The sequence below is a fragment of the Pimephales promelas genome, chromosome 21 (genome assembly GCF_988280905.1).
Source record: "Pimephales promelas chromosome 21, fPimPro1.hap1.1, whole genome shotgun sequence".
NCBI lineage: Eukaryota > Metazoa > Chordata > Actinopteri > Cypriniformes > Leuciscidae > Pimephales > Pimephales promelas.
In genome coordinates, this window is record NC_142789.1 from 6,495,522 (window position 1) to 6,518,164 (window position 22,643).

At 41.7% G+C, this 22,643-nt stretch overlaps 1 protein-coding gene across 2 annotated transcripts in view; it reads left to right on the forward strand.

Annotated features, from left to right (window-relative positions):
• The first annotated feature begins 1,035 nt into the window (after positions 1–1,035).
• nrtn (neurturin) overlaps positions 1,036–22,643 on the forward strand; it is a 39,288-nt gene continuing 17,680 nt past the window's right edge. Inside the window, exons 1-2 of one of the 2 annotated variants that reach the window (XM_039667351.2) lie at positions 1,036–1,642; positions 2,271–2,319. The gene's annotated coding sequence lies outside the window, so the exon portion shown is untranslated. Of the gene's footprint in view, positions 2,320–22,643 lie in introns of both variants that reach the window. The other variant, XM_039667350.2, reaches the window with a different exon arrangement.

Sequence of the window (22,643 nt, forward strand, 5' to 3'; positions counted from 1 at the left end):
TAACGAATTAGTAAGTAATAGCTCACAGATGAAAGTGTTACTAGATACTTCTGTGGGAATTACTAATTATTTGGATTCGTATTATAAAGTGAAGATCATTGGAACTAACTAGTAATTACTCAAGTGTTACTAAACACATTTTCTAAAAGTATACAAAAGTTCACCAAAAATCTCAAACATTTGCACAAATCATGACTAGATCATGTAGTAACACTTGAGTCATTACTAGTTAGTTCCAATGATCTTCACTTTATAATACGAATCCAAATAATTAGTAATTCCCACAGAAGTATCTAGTAACACTTTCATCTGTGAGCTATTACTTACTAATTCGTTAATAAGAGTTTCTTTTAGTTAATAGTAGTTACTAGATTATTAATAAACTTTTTCAGTAGTTCTCTGGGAAGTATTAAAAAAATAGTAGTTATTGATTACTTAATAGTGAACTACCACTTTCGTCTGTGCGCTATTACTTACTAGTTCGTTAATCAGAGTTTCTTGTTAGTTAATAATAGTTAGATTGTTAATATTGTGTTACTCATTAGTTCTTGTGTAGTTATTCATTAACGAAGGAACCGTATTGTAAAGTGTTACCAAAAATTGCATATGCTTTCAAAGAGAGAGTTGAGTTTGACAGGGCAAGACCAAAGAAGACCAATTGCAATTGCCAATAGGATAACTTTTTTTGCCAAAAAATAATGTAACAGTGTAAATTTTGCAAGTAGAGTTTGACTATACAAAAGTTAAATACTTACGGTTAGGGTTTAGAACAAACTCTAACCACAGTGTTTAAGGAATATCTTGCAGGCACTCTAATTAAGAAATAAACTCAATAGCACAACTTTGGCAGGACTCTGTTTACATCTGTAGCATAGACCAAGAACCAAAGGTAAACTTCCACAATGGACAGGGGGTGGAGCTCGTGTGTGGATATAAGGAGGGGGAGGTTACTCACACCATCCGCCCTCACAATACCTCCTCTAGACACCCACCCCTTTCTCCAGCTCTCCAGCAGTTCACCAATCTCATCTCTAATGCCACAGTGCTGCTCTCACTGTCATCATCTCACGGTGGAGTGGAAATAAACACTGTGTCTGTTTAATTCAGTTTGAGTTGTCAGGGCCGCTTCATTACGTGGCGCAGCAGGTAGCAGCTGCCAAAGGCTTCTAATCCTCTGGTGTGGAAAGGATCAGGGAGAAGGTGGCGTGTCCTCTCGGCGAGAGCACAGGACACGTTGGACAGGTACCTGACTCTGGGATCCTAATCTCCATCTGTAATGAGGCGTGGGGCCCATGTCAAGCATTTGAAAACTCAGCTTCGGGTGACAGCGGCAAAAGTGATGGAATACACATTTGGACGTGTTCACGCAGAAGGACAGATCTGGATTCATGGCAACATGTATGCGCCTCTCTCAGAGAGAGCGTGATGGGATTTTGGCTTCTGTAGGAACTTGCTCGCAGCAACACAGCTTTTCCACGCATTTATGAATCATTACAGAGGAATCTGTTGGATAAACATCTGTTTGAAGCTGTTTTTCGAAGTGATTACTTCTTTCGGAGTTGTGTATATGAAGGATGTAAGACAAGAACCTGCACAGTAAACATTCAAAGAACCGCCCATGAACAGCTGCTTTTGTAAACAGGTGAACGAGCGCTTTCAAAATCTTCATATATGTGTGTATTTTTTATGAGTAATAGTTTGCAGGTGTTTTGAGTGACAGATGGTTGGCATATCCTTGAATTACTGGTTTTTGTGTGGAAGTAATGTTGGCTGGGAGAGCAGCTAATGGGTTTCTATTCGCAGAGCTCATTATTTGAGGCTGGTTACTCATCACTGTACAGATTGGGAGGACATCCTTCTATATTTACTTCTTTTTTTCCCTCTCAAGTTATGCAAATGAGAAAATCGAATATAACGACTCATAACTAAAAAAAGTGATTTTTACAGGACATTGGCTTACATATCGACCCAAACACCGTTGTTTAAGGCTGCTTACAGCACAGATTGTGAAGACATTTTCTTCCTTTTTTTTCCCATTTTGGTTTAATAGCTTAAAGCAGCATGAGGATATTCAGATATTTTTTTACACTCTCGGCATCCCTGGATTTCTAGAGGATCCCGTAACTGAGGAATGCAGTGCGTATCCTGGACGAGCTCACAATTTTTCCAAAACACTGCGCAGGATTCATCCATGTTACATAAAGAGAGAAACTAAAACACTCTTCTAAAGAGAAAGGGCTGGAATATTGATCAATGCCATTTTTACACAGAGGTCAGCTGAACAGGCACGCTGTGGAGTCTGGATAAGCCGGGCAGACGGTAAGAACACATCCTGTTCAGCTTAACTACAGCTTAAGAACTGAGGTTTTCTCAAACACTCAAATCGTGGACAAGCAACTTAAATGCTATGAAAAATGGTGTGTGCGACAATTAATTGTTTCGAAAAACATAACACACGAAACCATAATCACAGAAAACAATCCCACTCTATATCATGTACTTACATCAAAAAATAAGTACTTTATTTTACAGCCCTATACCATGTTTTTATTAACTGCAACAACTGGGTAATAACTAGGTTCTAACCCTGAACCCTAAACCTAACCGTAACCCATGTAGTTACCTTATATTACCCAGCACTTTCTTGGGTAAGTTCACTGTAAGTGTGTGTACTGTAAAATAAAGTGCAGCCAAAGTCACGTGTGCTTCTATTTTGAGGTGGATATGGGTAAGGTTAGTGACAGGTTTGGTGGTATGGGTAGGTTTAAGGGTGTACAGAAGGATCAATGGTGTAATTATAGATGTAATTACAGAAATTAATTGGCTATTTTCAGATGCATTGTTTTAAATCATTTAATTAAACGTTAGAAAGACACCTAATATAAAGTGGCATGCAAAATACATATGGATTTGGGTTGAGTGCAGTTTGATGGGAAAAAAATTATGTTTGGATGTTTAACTTGTCAGAGCATCTTTAAAAAAAATAAGTGCTCATGTGAGAAACTGAAAATAAAATACACACCAATAATTAAAAAAAAAACATAAACAGAAAATGCAAATGCAAAATAAATCACTGAGGACTATACACCAGCGATAAGCTTATGTTTAATGATTTAAAGTATATTGTATAATGCATTATATTGATTAATCATATTTAACTGATCATTTCTGTAATGCATTTTCAGTAACACTTTACAATAAGGTAAAACTAAACTAAAATGAACAAAAACCTTTGAAAATGTTCATGTTAGTTCACCATCTAAAGTGTCACTCCACCTCTGAAAAGATTAATGTGTATTTAAAATGGGTCATTTATGTAGAAGAAATGTGGAATTAGTTGAATTTGGAGCTTTCTAGACTTAGAAAAGCCAGAAAATGTATTTTTGGCTTCTGTGGATGAAAGACAACAACTCCCAGAATGCACTTGATTTGCTGCCCTAGGATGCCACGCCTACCAGTAACAGAGCGCAGTAGTTAAACAACAAGTCTACTAGTGAAGAGTCTGCGCCAAAATGTGTTTTGAGATCGCCCAAAATGTCCGGGATTCGGCTTTTGTGTTCTACAGTCTTCATTCATTATGTTTATTTGGCGAGCAGGACGAGTGAGGGGAGAACGGCGCAAGGCCGGTGGCGTGATTACTGATGAGCGACACCCGTGAGACGCACCGGGCTCGTATCTCTCACCGAGGAGCGGGAATTTTCTTAGCAATGTTAAAACGCACATCAACCGATCACTTGTTTAGCGTTCATGTAAACACTACATTCAGTAAATACTACAATTCGGAATGAATTCAGTTAGATTGAAACAAAACGTGTGCATGTAAACAACGAATGGCGACGGCAGAAGGCAAAAGCTGAATCCCAGACATCGACGGTAACCCCTACTACTCAACTTTCTCTGCAGAACAAGAGCCTGCTAGCTTAGCTTCCAAAAAAAGATGGCTGACACTATGTGTTCATTCTGTGAGTGAGACCGCCCTCTATTGGTGGGTTGAGAACATGCAGGACAAACCCTACTACTGACTGTAGTCTTTAGCCTCTGGACAAAAAGTGACGAATATTTGCGACATCTGAGGATTTTTTCCAGACAAAAAACTACATAAATCTCTCGTCTCAGGGGGATATGAGGGTGGAAAGCACGATAATTTGAAAATACTACAGGTTTTCTACTAATACCTTAATGCTAAATTCTGAAGTATCTCTTTAATCATACATTTTAAGTTTGAACATAAAATTACGTAAAAACAACATTTGATCTGAAAAAATATATCAGTAAATGTTGAGATTAACATTAACCGAGATTAATAAATGCTGTAAAAGATTTGTTCATTATTAGTTTGTTTCAATGTAGTTAACTAGTGTTAACAATGCTTTACTCATTTGACACAATGATGCCTGAAGTATCTCTATAAATGTTTCAAATGTATCAGTGTCTAGCGTCAGTCACGCCTCTTAGATCAGAGTGAGGTTTACCAGCACAGCTTTCACTGGCTGGCCTTCATTACATCAGCACTATAATCAAATGGAAAAATATGATCTCTCAACCCATCTCTCAGGTGCAGTTTACACTCGCTATTAAGAGTTGTCTCAAAGGATTATATCAGTGCAATTTCTCCCAAATGCACTATAATTTTAATCTCACAACAGTAATTTTAGGCAAGCATTCCTGCATGTACTGTACGCTGAGATTAGGCATATTGAAGAAGTATTCTGTGTGCATATGTGTGCTTTTACACATTTTTAGATCAGACTGTAATCTATTTTTAAAGTCCTGTTTTTTTTACAGCCTATGGTTTAAACCCAGCAAAGGTAACTGGTTGATACATATGTCTTTAGTGTAGTTTGAAAGCATTCAGACACATAAGCAATCACACCACAACTGAAAGGGGTTTCGAACACCACCGGATGGGATTGAGCTTCAGGAAAGATGCAATTTTATAATTGGCTGTGAACTTTTGATGTGCTTTGTTAAGATCTGATATCTCGAATTTCATTGTCTCTGGCACATAGACAAAGTCTTTAAACAGGTGTGACTCTGGTTACTATGGAAGCTTGTTTCCGCCACTGAATAAAAAAATATAATAAATAATTGTGACTTTTTATCTCACAATTCTGACTTTATTTCTCAGAATTGTGTGATATAAAGTCGCAATTGCGAGTTGTAAAGTCAGAATTGTGTGTTATAAAGTCAGAATTGCGAGATATAAAGTCAGAATTGCGAGATATAAAGTCAGAATTGCGTGATATAAAGTCGCAATTCTGAGAAAAAAAGACAGAAGTGTGACTTTTTTTGTCTCACAATTGCGAGTTTACATCTCGCAAGTCTGACTTTATAACACATAATTGCGAGTTTATATGTCGAAATTCTGACATCTTTTCTCAGAATTGTGAGATATAAACTCGCAATTGCGACTTATTAGTTTAAATCTCACAATTCTGACTTTATATCATGCATTTCTGACTTTATAACACGCAATTCCGACTTTATATCTCGCAATTCTGACTTTATAACTCGCAATTCTGACTTTATATCTTGCAATTCTGACTTTATAACTCGCAATTCTGACTTCATATCTCGCAATTCTGACTTTACATCACGCAATTCTGAGTTTATATCACGCAATTCTGACTTTATATCTCGCAATTCTGACTTTATATCTCGCAATTCTGACTTTATATCTCGCAATTCTGACTTTATAACTCGCAATTCTGACTTTATATCACGCAATTCGGACTTTTTATCTCGCAATTGTGAGAAAAAAAGTCAGAATTGTGAGATAAAAAGTCGCAATTATTTACTTTATTTTTTTATTCAGTGGCGGAAACAAGCTTCCATAGGTTACAGCTCTCTGGTTCTGTTCAGTTAACGTTTTATTTCTCAATCTCCATCTCCAACCATACAATTCCTTGTATTGTGCCATTTTTCATAACCCAAGGGAAGCTGGCATATTTGTAAATATTAGCAAAGAATAACTAGTGGTCAAGGTGATAAAACCTTTTTAAAACAACATTCCTGTCCAAAAACTTAGTCTTGACCCCAAACCTATCCCAACCTGTAACTTATCCCTAAAATCAGAGGGAAATGATCGATGAATAACACTGATGTAGAAGCACCTAACCCTGGTTGTATACCTAAACTTGACATAAACTGTAAACTTGTCCCTCAAATCTGATTGGTTGATTGGAATGTTGATCCAGGAACATGTCACTGTAAAAAATGATCGTGATTTTAAAGGTAAAAGACTAAAATCACATAAAAATGCTACAGTGAAAAACTGTTAATTGGTTAACAGAAAGTTTCCTTACTATATACGGTATATAACTGTGATATGGTACATTTATTAATTTTACTGTAAAATACCGTTAAATTTACAGTTTTTGGAAGTGAAAAAGAACAAGTCATTGTACAATTTACAGTGAAAAAATTTGAATTGACATTCCCACAATTCCCTGCGTGACAATTCACAATTAATGTGTTTTTTTTTTAAATAACAGTTTCTTCATAATTTTCTTAGTTTTAGTAATCAGTTACATTAGGGTTTTATGTTACATTTAATGTTGTTAAATTAATGCTTATTGCATTTTTTAAATTCCAACGTTACCATGATGGTGTTTAATGTTTGCGTGAATGACACTGTGCAGCTTCTATAAATTAGCATTAACTTTCTGGTGGAAGAGCTGCTTATGATGAGCTTGGATTGATCATGTGACTCTCATCAATGCTGTAATTGTTGGCTGTCAGTGTATTACAATGGAACAAAACAGATATGAATACTCCAAAAGGTCAGTATATTAATATTATATTATCAGATAATGAAATACGGTTTATTGCTGTAAATTATATACGGTTAAAAGTCTGTAAATCATAAAATGTTGCTACCATATTTTGCTACTGTATTTTTTACAGGAAAACTCTGGTAAACACAGCTGCCAGATTTTTTTTTTTACAGTGATTTGGTGAAATCATGTTCACAGCCTCATATCATATGTGTAAACCAACCCGATCTCACGACCAAGTCGTACGAATTCGACGAATGATTAAAAAGTGGCTAATTCGTAACAATTCATACGACCTCACTCGTACGAATTAATACGATTTTAATTTTAATTACCTAAATCGTACATATTTTACGAATTGGCCAATTCGTATGAATTCGTACGAATGACCTACCCCTTACCCCGCCCCTAAACATAACCATCACGTGGGTTTAGACAAATCGTACGAATTAGTACGAATGAGGTCGTACGAATTAGTACGAATTAGCCACTTTTTAATCATGCGTCGAATTCGTACGAATTGGTCGTGAGATAGTGTTGTGTAAACTGGCCAAATTTGCGCTTAAAAAGAAGTTGTGACTCCTGAAAATGGTATCTTTTTTTTATAGAAAGCAATTGTCACTCTCAAAACTAACCAAACTATCTGAATAAAATAATAATAATAATAATTCACCTGAAATTGTACAGTATTTTGCATTGACGCTTCTTCAGAGTTACTCTTCAAGCTCAGATCCTATGTCTTTCTTGTGTAAAGGCCCGTACACACCGGGACGAATATCAGCGCACGTTATTCGTCAGCGTTTTTCACTAATTGATATTAGATGGCGCCAATTTGCTCTGCAATACCACTCCATATCAGTTTTCTTTTATGAAAACTCTTTTCTTTTCTTTTCTTAAGATGTTTGTAGTCCCTGTCGTGTTTTTCATATAGTTCTTTATGTTCTATCACCAATGAGACCAGCTCTACATTCATCTTGCCTTGCATCTTCCTCGTCTTGTTTCTTTCTGGCTGTGTAGACGGCGACGCTAATTGGCGTATATCTTCTTCGCAGTTGCATGTGTGAGCTCGGCAAGACCGTTTTGTGTTTGAGTGCCCCCAAGTTATGTTTTACTGTAACTACAGAAGCTCCAAACACGTGAGCAAAAGCGCCAAGCTCACTGGTCGGATAGCTTTTGATGCAGCGCGTCAAACTAAAAAACAGAGAACAAAACAGGCGTTTTTTTTTTTTGTTTTTTTTTTTTTAAATTACACTTTTGCGCGTGGCGTTTTACACGTCGGTGTGCACGGCACGCTCACATTGGCGCCCTTTGTTTAGTCACAAGGCGTTAAATGTCGGCGAATAACAAACACAAAATTCGTTCCGGTGTGAACAGGCCTTAAAGGCCCCTACAACCCGAGACGAATATCAGCGCGCTTTATTCGCCAGCTTTTTTAACGCGTTTTTTATGATCACACCCAAGCGATTTTCGCTGACGATGAGCCGAGTGAACATGCAAATTCATTCCCTGACATTAGATGGTGCTTAATGTAAAACAGAAAAAATAATAGTATACTATACTATTATTACAGAAATACTAATATAAATATTATCATACTCAACATTCATCTTGCCCATAGATATCTTGCCTTGCATCTTCCTTGTCTTCCGGCAGTGTAGACGGTGGCGTTTATCTTCTTCGCCGGTACGTATGTGTGCTCGGTAAGAACGTTTTGTGTTTGAGTGCCCCCAAGTTGTGTTTTACTGTAACTTCAGAAGCACCAGACATGTGAGCAAAAGCGCCAATCTCATTGGTCGGATAGTTTTTGACGCAGCACGTCAAACCAAAAAAATGCCCCGATCCGTTTTTTTTTTTTTTTAAATGGCGCTTTTACGCATGGCGTTTTTCTTGACGTGTGCACACTCACATTGGCGCCCTTTGTGTAGTCACGAGGCGTTAAAAGTCGGTGAATATCGCATGCGGAATTCGTCCCGGTGTGAACAGGCCTTAAAGGAGAACTCCGGCGAACAATGAACCTTTGGTCTAATAAAACATCGGTACATAGTCAATTGTTCTCTGAGATTTGTTTTCATGATAATCGAATGTAAAGAGTTTTATCTCTAAAAACTGTTTAGCGTATAATGCTAGTAATGGGGGCATTGAGTAAGTAAAAAGAAATCGCTAGTTTATACCACTAACAAGATAAGTTGATGAGTCAAACCACGAACGTTGTGCTGAGTGATCTGAACTCTATGAAGTTCAACGAACTTCTGAACTGTATGAACGGCGTTCGGGGATCGAGACTATTTTTTAAGATGGCTCCTGTCTGTATACACGAAGTGAACTGTCTTCATAAAGTGTCTTCTTATTAAACGGTCTGTACACTTACAAAATTCTCAATGCTTCGTTTTGCATGTATGGAGTCTCATTATGTTACTGTGTTAGTGTGGGGCTATTTTGAGCCTTGTTAGTGGTATAAACTAGTGATTTCTTTTTACTTACTCAATGCCCCCATTACTAGCATTATACGCTAATCAGTTTTTAGAGATAAAACTCTTTACATTCGATTATCATGAAAACAAATCTCAGAGAACGGTTGACTAGGTACCGATGTTTTATTAGACCGAAGGTTCATTGTTCGTCGGAGTTCTCCTTTAACAGTGTGCTTTTTCATGCAATGCCAATACTTCACTCTACTATCAGTTCAATGGAAAATGGCCATTTGTACAATCAATGAGAGTGAATTTAATGTCCATATGATCAATGAGAGTCAGCATTAATCCTTAAACAGAGTGATGGTGATCATTTGTTTGTTATTTTTTAATTTTAAAATAAAATACTTCATTATATCACTCAAGTTTTTACATTTAACTAATTTAAACTTACAAACTTACTAAATTAAAATTAAAATGAAATGATTTTAATATGAATTGATATTATTTTATATTAAACCCAATACCCACTTACAGGGAAGTCTGCTTTTAATCAGTTGATTGATGTGGACAGGGTGTGTTAAGGTCCGTCGACAGCTTTCAGAGTCTCCACATCTTCAGGATGTTTAAAAGCCTCTTAAGCTCCCTCTTGGGAGCTTCTGAGATTCATTGTGTTAAAGAGTGCAGTATAAAAACATAGCATTCATGCATGTCTCATGAATGTTTCATGCATTTGCAATTCATAAACACAAAGCTCTAATGTTACCCTCCCATACTTAACTGCAAAAATAAGCAATGTCCTGAAATCGAGCCATTCGTAATATAGCTGATAAACATCAGGGTGGCTATGTTTAATTTAAGAGGCGTTTGTTCATTTTCAGTGAGTTTTATTCTGTTGTTTAGTGAACACGGCCACTAAACACAAGCCCAGAGCTGAGGTAACCTGAAACAGTTCAGGCCGTCAGAAGTAACAGAGGAAGAAGACGAGCCAAAAGCAGCAGAGTGATTGATTTTGTCCTGCTTTTAGCACCTCAGCTTCCTCTGACTCTGCAGATAAAGAGAAACGTCCACTCTTTCTACAGTCATTTGAGTTGGATCTCACTGCATGATCACATTGCATTGCTTGGGATGGAGGCTGAGCTTTTATCAGTCAGAATGGCAGATTTCTCAAACAATGCACTAGAAAAAACACATTCATCTAAATGCTTCATACATGAGAGCTTTGGGCTGATCACAGTATTTAAAAGTGAGGCGTGTCATTTCTGGGACACTCGCATACAGTAACAACAAAAACACACGCCATTGGTTGCCAGTGTTTCTGTGTCGGACCGGTTGAGACCAATGTTTTCCAGCTGCGTAGTTGTCTCCTCAAATACTTAGAAGAAAGTATTTCCATTGAAACCAAAATCAGAGTTGTGTGGCTTTAAAGGGATGGTTGATTATGACTTTACTTTTTTAACTTAGTGTGAAATGTTGATGTTTGAGCTTATCTGCAAAGTTACGACACTCAAAGTTCACAGCAAAGGGAGACATTTTCTTTTACAGAAATCACTTTTTGAAAACTAACGGCTGGTAAGGACTACAATGATCTTCTTCACGGGTTAGCAACACCATTAACCCTAACATTTGCGTAAACCCCGGCCCCGGGAACGCGATTATCATGACAGACTATGCTAATCTCAATAACTTAGAAAACTTGAAAATAGTAAACTCCATTCAACTAACCATTCAGAAATGTCCTGTTGCTTCTACATGTTGTCACTTCTTCTTGAGTCCCTCCATCTTCGCCTGACTGGTTTGAAAATAAAAGGCTACGTTTTTGAAATTTTCCGAGCGTGTCTGTGTGAGGTGATCGAAGATCAAAATGCAGCAGCATTTGAAGCTCCGCCCTCTTTGCCGAGAGCAGCAGCAGATTATTTGCATTTAAAGGGACACATACAAAAATGGCGTGTTTTTGTTCACCCCCAAAAAGTGACGATTTTAACATGATCTATGGGGTATTTTGACATGAGAGGACCCCTTTAAAGGAGTAGTTCACTTTTAATAAAAAAAACTTTTGCTGATAATTTACTCATCCCGATGTCATCCAAGATGTCCATGTCTTTCTTTCATCAGTCGAAAAGAAATTAAGGTTTTTTGATGAAAACATTCCAAGATTTTTCTTCATTTAATGCACTTTACTGGGCACCAAACAGTTCAAGGTCCAAAAGACAGTTCTGAGACTGTTCGAATTTGTTCATCAAAATGAACGAATCTATTTTCGAGTCATTTGGTTCATTCAACGAACAAAATGAACGAATTGACTCGAAAAAAAGATATGTTCATTTTGATGAACGAGTCCGAACAGGAGAGTCACGAATGCGCATCACAGAACGAGGCGACCATTTGAGCTTATAAAACCTAAACTTTGTTATTTATTTTTTAAATGAGCGATCGTTTCGCTTGATTCATCGTCTGGAATCGTTTAAACCCCTTTGAAGCTGCAATGAAACTCTCATTTGGACCTTGAACCGTTTCCCAATTAAGTCCATTATATGGAGAAAATCCTAGAATGTTTTCATCAAAAACCTTAATTTCTTTTCGACTGAAGAAAGAAAGGCGGACATCTTGGATGACGTGGGGGTGAGTAAATTATCAGCGAAAGTTTTTTTTCCATGTATATTCACTTTGAAATCATCTATATTGCTAGTGCACACCTAAACTTTAAGAAATGTTGGATAAAAAACGACAATCTTCGACCTCTACAAAAAATACTGATAACTCATGCTGCACTACTCACATTTCTGTCTAATTAAATCCTCAAATGAGAACGTTTTGCCGCATAATACTGCCTGCGACCATCTATTAAGTAGGCTAAGATGTAACTAAACCCTATTGGCTAATTAAAATTTTAATATCCCACCCATTTCCTATTGAAACCACCAACCTAGGTTTATTGAAAATATTCAATGTATTCATTCTGCAAGAATGTTCCTTCTTGCATGTTTCACAACTCCTTTAAAGTGAAATGTCTACACTTTTATTATGTTGGCTGTTTTTTGCATTGCAGCAGTTCGGCAGTGAAATGTTCAGTGAGTGGCACTAAAAGTTAATGCTCTATCACATTAGAAAATAATGTCTCTCCTACACTAAACTCTCCTCTAAAGCGAACTGAGAGTATTAATAAAAACAAACATGAGATAAAAACACATTGCTGAAGCAGCCATGTCATTTTAGCTTGAGTCTACAAGTCTCTTTTATCATGAGTCATATTTCATGGGACTCAAATCGCTCTGCTATCGTAAGTCAACCCGGTCTCATCCCAAGACGTCATATAACTGACGTTTTGGGACGTCTTTTGACCATACGTCAATATTCGCCTTTTTAGGGCCCCCTTAAACGTCGGTAGATGAGGTTATGGGATCCTAACTCTACCCCATACCTAAACCTAACCCGTCACCTAACTGACGTTAAAGGTAAAGCGTCAGTTGTATGACGGCCCGGGATCGCCATCTACCGACGTTTAAGGGGGCCCTAAAAAGGCGGATATTGACGTATGGTCAAAATACGTCCCAAAACGTCAGTTATATGACTTTTTGGGATGAGACTGTGTTACGTAAGTGCAATGCTGTACGGGTGACCAATAGCAAGTTTATAGCCATGGCTTTTGATTATGTGACGCAAACGTAAAAATTTACAAATCACTTGAAGTTTACAGATCATGTGCTGCAAGCATTTTGAATTCATAGCATAGTTTTGTGCAAGGAATCGCTAGTAATCACTAACCTGCTCCTATCATCATAATTTGTTTGAAAAGGAATAAAAGTTGTTGGTGACATACATCACTCTTCCCAAGGTTGCTCTGTGGACTGTGTTTAAAAATAGTGTACTGTAAGTTACTATAGATAGAAAGCATCTTTGGGCGCTGTGGTTTAAAGTAATGCTGAGGATCGTGCCCTCTGCTTATGAGTAAAGTAGTAAATGTAGTTCACATCTCTGCTGCTACTGCTCAACTGGAAGCTTTTAGCAGTAATACCTCCATGAGCTGATTCAACTTGTTTTGTTTTGATAAAACTTGCTTTAAAATATTTCCTAAGCTTAAACAAAAGCAGTGTGCTGTAAGAGCATTCATACTGATCGCCTGGGTTTTTTTTGTCTTTTGATCTGGAAGTTTCTCGCATGTTCAAATTAGGGAGTAAATCTTTGATTTCAATGGTTTGTTATTGACATTCATGCATGAACAGTTAAAATTAAAAAACCTAAAATGGTAATAGGCTAACTATAGAATCAGTTTATTTTAGTTTAGCTTATAAGTAGGTAAATCACACAAAGTTTAAAAAAAAAAAAAAAACTCAAATATTTACGAGGCGTATTGCATTCACTTGAAGAAAAAAAAATCTACTCTGTTTTTCTGAATTAACGAGTTAATTTTTCATGAGAAAAAAAATTTGCTCTGTTTTTCTGAATTAATGACTTAATTTTTCATGAGAAAAAATTTTTTTCTCTGTTTTTCTGAATTAATGAGTTAATTTTTCATGAGAAATTTTTTTTTTGCTCTGTTTTTCTGAATTAACGAGTTAATTTTTCATGAGAAATTTTTTTTTGCTCTGCTTTTCTGAATTAATGAGTTCCCTTTCGTAGTCACTTCGAGTTACGTCAGAAGTGACGGAGATTGGGGGTTTCGCATAGAAAGCCAATCCTCTTCGAGTATTTAAACACGAGCCAATGGCATGCAATGCCTTGGGGCTGCGGAAATTTGCATAGCGTACTCCGCCCTACTCCGTGAGTATAAAAGGAGGAAGTGAACGCAACCGCAGTATGTTTTCGCTTCGGAGCCAAGAGAACCTCTTCACTCCTGAAAGCTATTACAAGACTCTTCGAGACGAGCGTCCTCTTCAGTGTTGGTGTGACGGCGGTACCCAGCGAGTTTCTGCATTGCCTGCGATCTGTGCAGTGGTCTGCCAGACTTTGCGCTTCTCCCTGGTCGCCTCAGCGCTGAAAGAGTGAATTTCCTCCTCTCTGTAAAAGAGCTACACGCGGCACGTCTTTTTAAAGACGGTTCGCCCGTGTTCTTCTGGATGCGGTCGATTCTGTCGTCATCTGATGGTCGCGATCGCTGCTCTGTATGCCTGGGCATTCAGCATGCAGCAGCAGCGTTCGTGGATGACTCATGTTCCTGCTATGGGGACATGACCATCTCCACACTGAGGTTAAAAAAAAAAAAATATATATATATATATATATATATATATATATATATAAAAAATTATTATATTTTATATATAGAATATATATTTTTATATATAAAAAAAAAAAAAAAATCTCACTAGAGTGAGAGCCCCGGTCCCCCTTACTCGATCGGCTTCCTTCACGAAAGGGGGCCCGTCGACCGGGGACCCGGCGAATTAACGGTGACGGTGTGGCATAAAGCCCCGACGATTTCTCGGGCCACACCTCCCGCCTCAGTGCGTGAGCCAGCGAGCGTTAGTTCGATTCAGTCGGCTGCCTCTTCAGTGGTACCGGCTGCTTCGAGCAGCGCTCCAGATGATGATGTGATGTCGATCGCAGCATCACTAGGTGGGCTACAGTCCTCGGGAGATGAGGATGCGGCTGCACTGCCCCCTTCGGGAGAGCCAGCGCTGCCCGTGTCGGATCCCGAGCTGACGGCATGCTGTCTCAAGCCGCTGGGAGTATTGGGTTAGAGTGGCATCCTCCATTTTCCCCCGATCTCTCACGGAGGGATAATTGGTTTTTGGACAAAGCTGCCGCCGCAAGGCCACGGCCAACTCCATTGCCTTTTTTTCCCCGAGCTGCATGCGGAGTTATTGCGCTCTTGGGGGACTCCTCTGTCCACTCGAGAGCGCGATCTCTCCCCCGCCTTTCCCCCCTCGATGGGGGGGCCGCCCGTGGGTGCACTGGGATGCCCCCGCTGGAGCGTTCTGTTGCGATACAGCTGTGTCCACAGGGCGCCTCCTCCGTGGTCCTCCTAGGCACCCATCCAAAGCCTGTAGGTTCTCGTCTGCCATGGCGGCGCGTTCCTATAGAGCGGCGGGACGGGCGGCCTCCGCTTTGCATGCGATGAGCACTGTGCAAGCGCAGATGCTCAGAGATATGCTCGAGGGCGGGACTGATCCAACGGCATTCGAAGATTTGCGATCCGCCACTGACCTTGCTCTCCAAAAGGGCAACGAAAGTGGCCGCTCGCGCCGTTGGTCAGGTGATGGCCACTAGTGTGGTCCAGGAGCGTCAACCTGGCAGACACTCGGAGCGCTGAGCGGATTCGTCTGCTCGACGCCCTTCTCTCCCAGGTTGGCCTTTTTTGGCGGTGCAGTCGAGAACTCTTGCCCAGCAGTCTCCACTGCCCAGGAGCAGACGGAGGCAATCAAACATGTTCTGCCCCGACGACCAGCTGCTGCCTCCACCCAGTCGTCGGCACAGATGCCTCCCGCTGCTCGCCGCCGAGGACGCCCCCCCGCGGCTCCCCTGCCTCCCGCCCCGCCCCAGCAGCAGCCTTCATCCGGGCCACGGCGTGGAGGAGGCCGCCGGCAGGCGTCACAGCCCCCTCAGGCCGCACACCCCGCTAAACGCCAGGTAAGCGATGATCCTGATACGGGCTGCTCAGTGATGGAGTTGAGTTTTTCCCCAGGAGGCGGGAGCAGGCCCCCTCCTGCCCCCGGTGGAGGGCCGGGGGGAAAATCTTTCGTTTTCAGTTCCCGCTGCTCGCCCACGGGTGGGCAGCGCCCTGAGTTGGTTAAGAAAGACTTGACATCATCACTGAGCCCACAGACTGGAATGAGTGCGCTCAACGTTCCAGTGCGTCAGCCCACACATTCCTCTCTGTCTCTGAGGGTGCAGAAGGGTGCGAGTGTCGTCCCCGGGCTACGCCAATCCCTTCCCCCTCTGTCGCCAGACCCCCGGCGGAACGGACCCCCGTGGAACGCTCCGCTTTCCCTGGTCCCTTCCGTCGGGGAGCGGGCTTCGACGCATCCGAGCGGGGTCATCCCTGCACGCGTGCCAGTCGACCCGCCACGCTGCCCCTCCGGGGGGACGTCTGTGGTTCACATGACCCCGTTGGCTCACTTCCTGGAAGCCTGGCTAGTGCTTCCCGGGATATCCCGCTGGGTCATCAGAACGATCAGATTCGGCTACGCGATTCAGTTCGCACGGTCTCCTCCCCGCTTCAGGGGAGTTCGCTCCACGATAGTTGGTGGCAATGCCCCACTCCTCAGAGCGGAGATTGCGACCCTGCTGGCGAAGGGTGCAATCGAGACGGTCCCTCCAGCCGAGGTGGAGTCCGGGTTTTACAGCCCCTACTTCATTGTCCCCAAGAAGACCGGTGGGTTACGACCGATCCTGGACCTGCGCATTTTGAACCGTTCTCTCCATCGACTACCGTTCAAAATGCTCACGGCCAAACGCATTTTCGAATGGGTTCGGTATCAGGATTGGTTTGCAGCGATCGACCTGAAGGACGCGTACTTCCATGTGTCCATCTTACCTCGACACAGACCGTTTCTTCGGTTTGCCTTCGAGGGCCAGGCATATCAGTACGCCGTTCTCCCATTCGGGTTAGCTCTGTCCCCTCGCGTCTTCACGAAGATCGTCGAGGCAGCCCTTGTTCCCCTTCGCGAACACGGGGTTCGCATCCTGAATTATCTCGACGACTGGCTGATACTAGCACCCTCTCGAGCTCAGCTTTGCGAACACAGAGACTTGGTGCTCCGGCACCTAGCCCGTTTGGGCCTTCGGGTCAACCGGGAAAAGAGCAACTTTGCCCCGTGCAGAGGATCTCTTTTCTCGGCATGGAGATAGACTCGGTCGCCATGTCCGCGCAGCTCACGAACGAGCGCGCACACTCACTGCTGACTTGTCTTCGACAGTTCGAGGGCAAGAGTGCGGTTCCACTGAAACTATTTCAGAGGCTCCTGGGGCATATGGCATCCGCGGCCGCGGCAACGCCGCTCGGTTTGCTTCATATGAGACCGCTTCAGCTGTGGCTTCGCGATCGAGTCCCGAGGTGGGCATGGCATCGCGGCTCGCTCCGAGTTCCAGTGACTCCAGCGTGCCGCCGAACCTTCTTCCCGTGGTCGAACCTCAGCTTCTTACGGACCGGCGTCCCTATTCAGCGAGTTTCCAGGCGTCTCGTTGTCTCCACGGATGCATCTACCACGGGTTGGGGTGCCATGTGCAATGGGCATGCAGCCGCCGGTTCCTGGACAGGAGCCCAGCGCCTCATGCACATCAATTGCCTCGAGCTGTTGGCAGTACGGCTCGCCCTACACCGCTTCCGAGCGTTGCTCAAGGGCCAGCATGTGCTTGTCCGCTCAGACAACACTACGGCAGTAGCATACATCAACCACCAGGGGGGTCTACGCTCACGCCAGTTGTCGCAGCTCGCCCGCCACCTCTTGTTATGGAGTCAGAAGCACCTGAGGTCCCTTCGTGCAGTTTACATTCCTGGAGACCGGAACTGGGCAGCCGACGAGCTGTCCCGGGTCCGTCCCCTCTCCGGCGAATGGCGACTCCATCCCCAGTCGGTCCAGCTGATTTGGGACGAGTTCGGGGAGGCACAGATAGACCTGTTCGCCTCTCGGGACTCGTCCCACTGCGCCCAGTTTTATTCTCTGACCCGCGGCACTCTCGGCTCGGATGCGCTGGCGCACAGCTGGCCACGGGGCCCACGCAAGTATGCGTTTCCCCCAGTGAGCCTCCTTGCACGGGTGTTGTGCAAGATCAAGGAGGACGAGGAGCAGGTCTTGCTGGTAGCCCCCTACTGGCCCACCAAGACGTGGTTCTCCGATCTCATGCTCCTCGCGACAGCACCTCCTTGGCCTATTCCTCTGAGACAAGACCTACTCTCTCAGAGACGGGGCACTCTGTGGCACCCTCGTCCCGATCTTTGGAGGCTGCACGTGTGGCTCCAGGACGGGACGAGGCAGGTTTGAGTTCGCTGCCACCTGCGGTGGCGGCAACCATCACTTCCGCAAGAGCGTCGTCCACGAGACACCTTTATGCGTTGAAGTGGAACCTCTTCGTCAATTGGTGCTCTTCTCGCGGAGAAGACCCCCGGAGATGTTCGATCAGTGTCGTGCTTTCCTTCCTGCAAGAAGGGTTGGAGCGCAGGCTGTCGCCCTCCACCCTTAAGGTTTACGTCGCGGCCATTGCCGCTTCTCATGAAGCAGTGGAAGGTAAGTCCTTAGGGAAGCACGACCTGGTCATCAGGTTCCTGAGGGGAGCGAGGAGGCTGCATCCGCCTCGTCCTCCCCTCGTACCCTCTTGGGACCTCTCGGTAGTTTTAAGTGCTCTGCAGAGGCATCCCTTTGAGCCTTTGCAATCGGTAGAGTTAAAGTTTCTGTCCATGAAGACAGCACTCCTGGTTGCATTGGCCTCCATCAAGAGGGTGGGGGACCTGCACGCATTCTCCGTTGACGAAGCGTGCCTGGAGTTCGGGCCGGCTTACTCTCACATGATCCTGAGACCCCGGCCTGGATATGTGCCCAAGGTTCCCACCACTCCCTTCCGGGACCAGGTGGTGAACCTGCAAGCGCTGCCCCCGGAGGAGGCAGACCCAGCCTTGGCACTGCTCTGTCCGGTACGTGCTCTCCGCACCTATGTCGACAGAACGCAGTGTTTCAGGACCTCAGACCAGCTCTTTGTCTGTCATGGAGGGAGCCAGAAGGGAAGGGCTCTCTCAAAGCAACGGCTGTCCCACTGGATTGTGGATCCCATTGCTTTGTCTTACCAGCAGCAAGGCCTTCCGTGCCCCCTTGGTGTGATGGCCCATTCCACTCGGAGTGTGGCCTCCTCTTGGGCTTTAGCGCACGGCGCCTCGCTAACAGACATCTGCAGAGCTGCAGGCTGGGCGACACCCAACACCTTCGCCAGATTCTATAATCTGCGAATTGAGCCGGTATCCTCTCACGTACTCGTTTCGGCCAGTTCTGGATCCGCTCAGGTGTCTTCGCTTGCTCGCCACTCCACTCCCCGGACTGGATAAGTGCGATATTTCCTCAGTTCTTCCATTGAAGCCTTGAGTCCTCCAGCACCGACGATGCGGGCACCACTGCTGTGGCTCTGGATGCTGGCTAGGTGCCTCCATGCGTACGGTTCCCCCTTGGTAACCGTCTCATGTGTATTATCCACTGTAAGCCTCTCTGAGCATGTGTCTTCCCTTGGCAAGCCATCTGCCACCCCTGGAGCTGAAATTAGTAGCCACCTGCGGTTGGTGCTCCAGTGATTCCATATGTGTTCCTATGTGGCCATATGTGTATTCGTAAGTCCTCCCTTCGGTAGGCAGCTGGTAGCATGTCCCCTTCGGGATATGTTTCCCAGTGTACCTTGGTAATCCTGTGTCTAAGTCGGATCCCCTAAGGAAAACAGGTAAGGCTCGGGGGTTCAGACTTTCGCAGGGCACTGGAAGACAGCCTGAAGTTGGCGTGATGGCACAGACCCCCAATCTCCGTCACTTCTGACGTAACTCGAAGTGACTACGAAAGGGAACGTCTCGGTTACGTATGTAACCCTCGTTCCCTGAGTAGGGAACGGAGACGTTACGTCTCCCTGCCACTTCTGCTGTATCGCTGGGTAGATGCCGAGTTCAGTCTTGGCTCCTCAGCGAAGACATACTGCGGTTGCGTTCACTTCCTCCTTTTATACTCACGGAGTAGGGCGGAGTACGCTATGCAAATTTCCGCAGCCCCAAGGCATTGCATGCCATTGGCTCGTGTTTAAATACTCGAAGAGGATTGGCTTTCTATGCGAAACCCCCAATCTCCGTCACTTCTGACGTAACGTCTCCGTTCCCTACTCAGGGAACGAGGGTTACATACGTAACCGAGACGTTAATTTTTCATGAGAAAAAAAGTTTTTCTCTGTTTTTCTGAATTAATGACTTAATTTTTCATGAGAAAAAAAATTTTTTCTCTGTTTTTCTGAATTAATGAGTTAATTTTTCATGAGAAATTTTTTTTTTTGCTCTGTTTTTCTGAATTAACGAGTTAATTTTTCATGGAATTTTTTTTTTTTGCTCTGTTTTTTTGAATTAACGAGTTAATTCAGAAAAAACAGAGCAAAAACTTTTTTTCTCACGAAAAATTAACTCATTAATTCAGAAAAACAGAGAAAAAAAATATTTTCTCATGAAAAATTAACTCATTAATTCAGAAAAACAGAGCAAAAAAAATTTCTCATGAAAAATTAACTCGTTCATTCAGAAAAACAGAGCAAAAAAAATTTTTCTCATGAAAAATTAACTCATTAATTCAGAAAAACAGACAAAAAATTGTTTTTCTCATGAAAAATTAAGTCATTAATTCAGAAAAACAGAGCAATTTTTTTTCTCATGAAAAATTAACTCATTAATTCAGAAAAAAAAGAGTAGATTTTTTTTCTTCAAGTGAATGCAATACGCCTCCGTAAACATTGGGTTAAAAATGTAATTTAAAAATGTAACCCAATGGCTGGGTTTGTCCATATTTGACCCAAAATTGGGTTAAAACAACGAAGTATTATTTCAGAGTGAATAATCAGTGTTGTTAGCTACAACTAAAAATATTACAAGTTGGTAATTCAAATAAAGCTGAAATATAATATTAAAAAATAAAATAAAATATTAAAATTGATTTAAAAAAAACGTCAATGATAATGAGCAATGTTTCCTTAAAATAAAATGAAAAATAAGTGAAATAAACAAGTTTAAGTTGTTGAAGCATTAAAATTACTAAAAGTGAAATAAAAGATAATTTAAAGTTATGTATAAATATTTGTATTAACTAATTAAACTGACAAAATCGCATAACAAAATGTATAAAACTTGAACTAAAATTTAAAAAAGAAAACTGAAAATTTCAAAATAAAAGCTAATTTAATACAATAAATAATATTGAAACAATACTTATAATAAAACACCTCAAATTTCTTTTAAACGGACAATTATGTCAGTTTCGTGACAGCTGCACATCATAGAAAAACAAACATGCACAGTCATGCGGACATTTAAAGGAGCATACAGTGTTTTTTTGTGTGTGTGTGTGTGTGTTTTTTTTTTTTTTTTTTTTTTTTTTTGCTGGCTCAAGGTTTGACCTGTTAGAATTAGAAGTTAGTCCCTGGAGGTGCTATAAATACCCCCTTATAAAAATTGTTCTCAATAGAGTGCCGAAGTTACGACGTCATTTGTAGGCCAAAACGCGGAAGTGAGTTCGCATTTTAGCACTCTCGGTTCCCTCGCCCTAAATTCTATGGGATTTTTGAATGGGTTTGTGCTAAATCTTCTGAAATAATGTGGTGAACAAAGCCTCTAAATATTTTCACATTTTGATCTATGACATAAATTTGATATATACATTTTTATTGTGTCTGCTTGTGTTTTTTAAAAAAAACTTTATATAGGCTTTAAAATGTATAAATTTTGGATTAACTTGATAGACAAAACGTGTAAGGGTCACAACTCTTTGTTGAACACAGATCTTATTTTTTTGCGATTTTCCAAAAGTCTATGGGGAAAATGCATAGCTTTTCGACTGAGGGATCCCATGCGCCGCTAGCTTCCAAGTTGTTCTACAAAGTGACATCATCACTTTGGCACTCTATTGATATTGATTCAAAAGTAGCCATCTATTCAGATTTTATATTTTTTTTATATTTCATTATAGTATATGTTTTCCAATGTCATGAGAAGGGGACAACCCACCCAAGCAGATACAAATTATATATATTATATTATATTATATTATGTTATCATTTATTTCATTGAAGACACTGAAGCTCAGGAACACATAGAAGATCTGAGTGTCGACTGTCTAGATGACATTATCATCAGTACTTCAACAATTCAACAGACAGAGTCAGCATCAGAACACGTGATATTCGATTTACGGTATTTCTATTTTCTCTGAAGCCTGAGAAACTTATTTTAGGAAAGGTTTCTCTTGGGATGCTATTGTAGACATCTTGTCATTTTTGAGTGCCCACTTGACTAGACAATTTACTTTTTGAATGTTCCATAAACACAGATCTGCTCGAGTCCACTTCCCTTGAAAAGAATACACATTTAGAACAATCGTCTGTTTCCTAATAAGGAGACAGTGCGCTTAATAGTGTGATTTGTGTAGGGTGTATCCTGGCTGGAGACTATGTCTGATGTCTGAGAAGAAAACAAAGAGGCAGTTTTTCTAAATTTCATTTTAGGGTTATTAGTTATGTTTTGTTTACACAAGACTGAAAGAATACTCGGTCTTTCATTTAATCGGTGAGTGTTTCTCTGAACCAGCATCCACCGAAGAATAATCAAAATGAATCTCTGAGATTTACTTAAATAATAAAAGTGTCCAGCGTTACACTTCATTTAAAGGTGATCTTGTTGGAATGCAATTATGCATTTACGTACAGAGTATTAATTAACTATATGTTCTTACTATAGGGTTAGGTTTAGTTGCATGTAAATAAGCATAATGTATATTACCATAGAAAAAATAAAGTG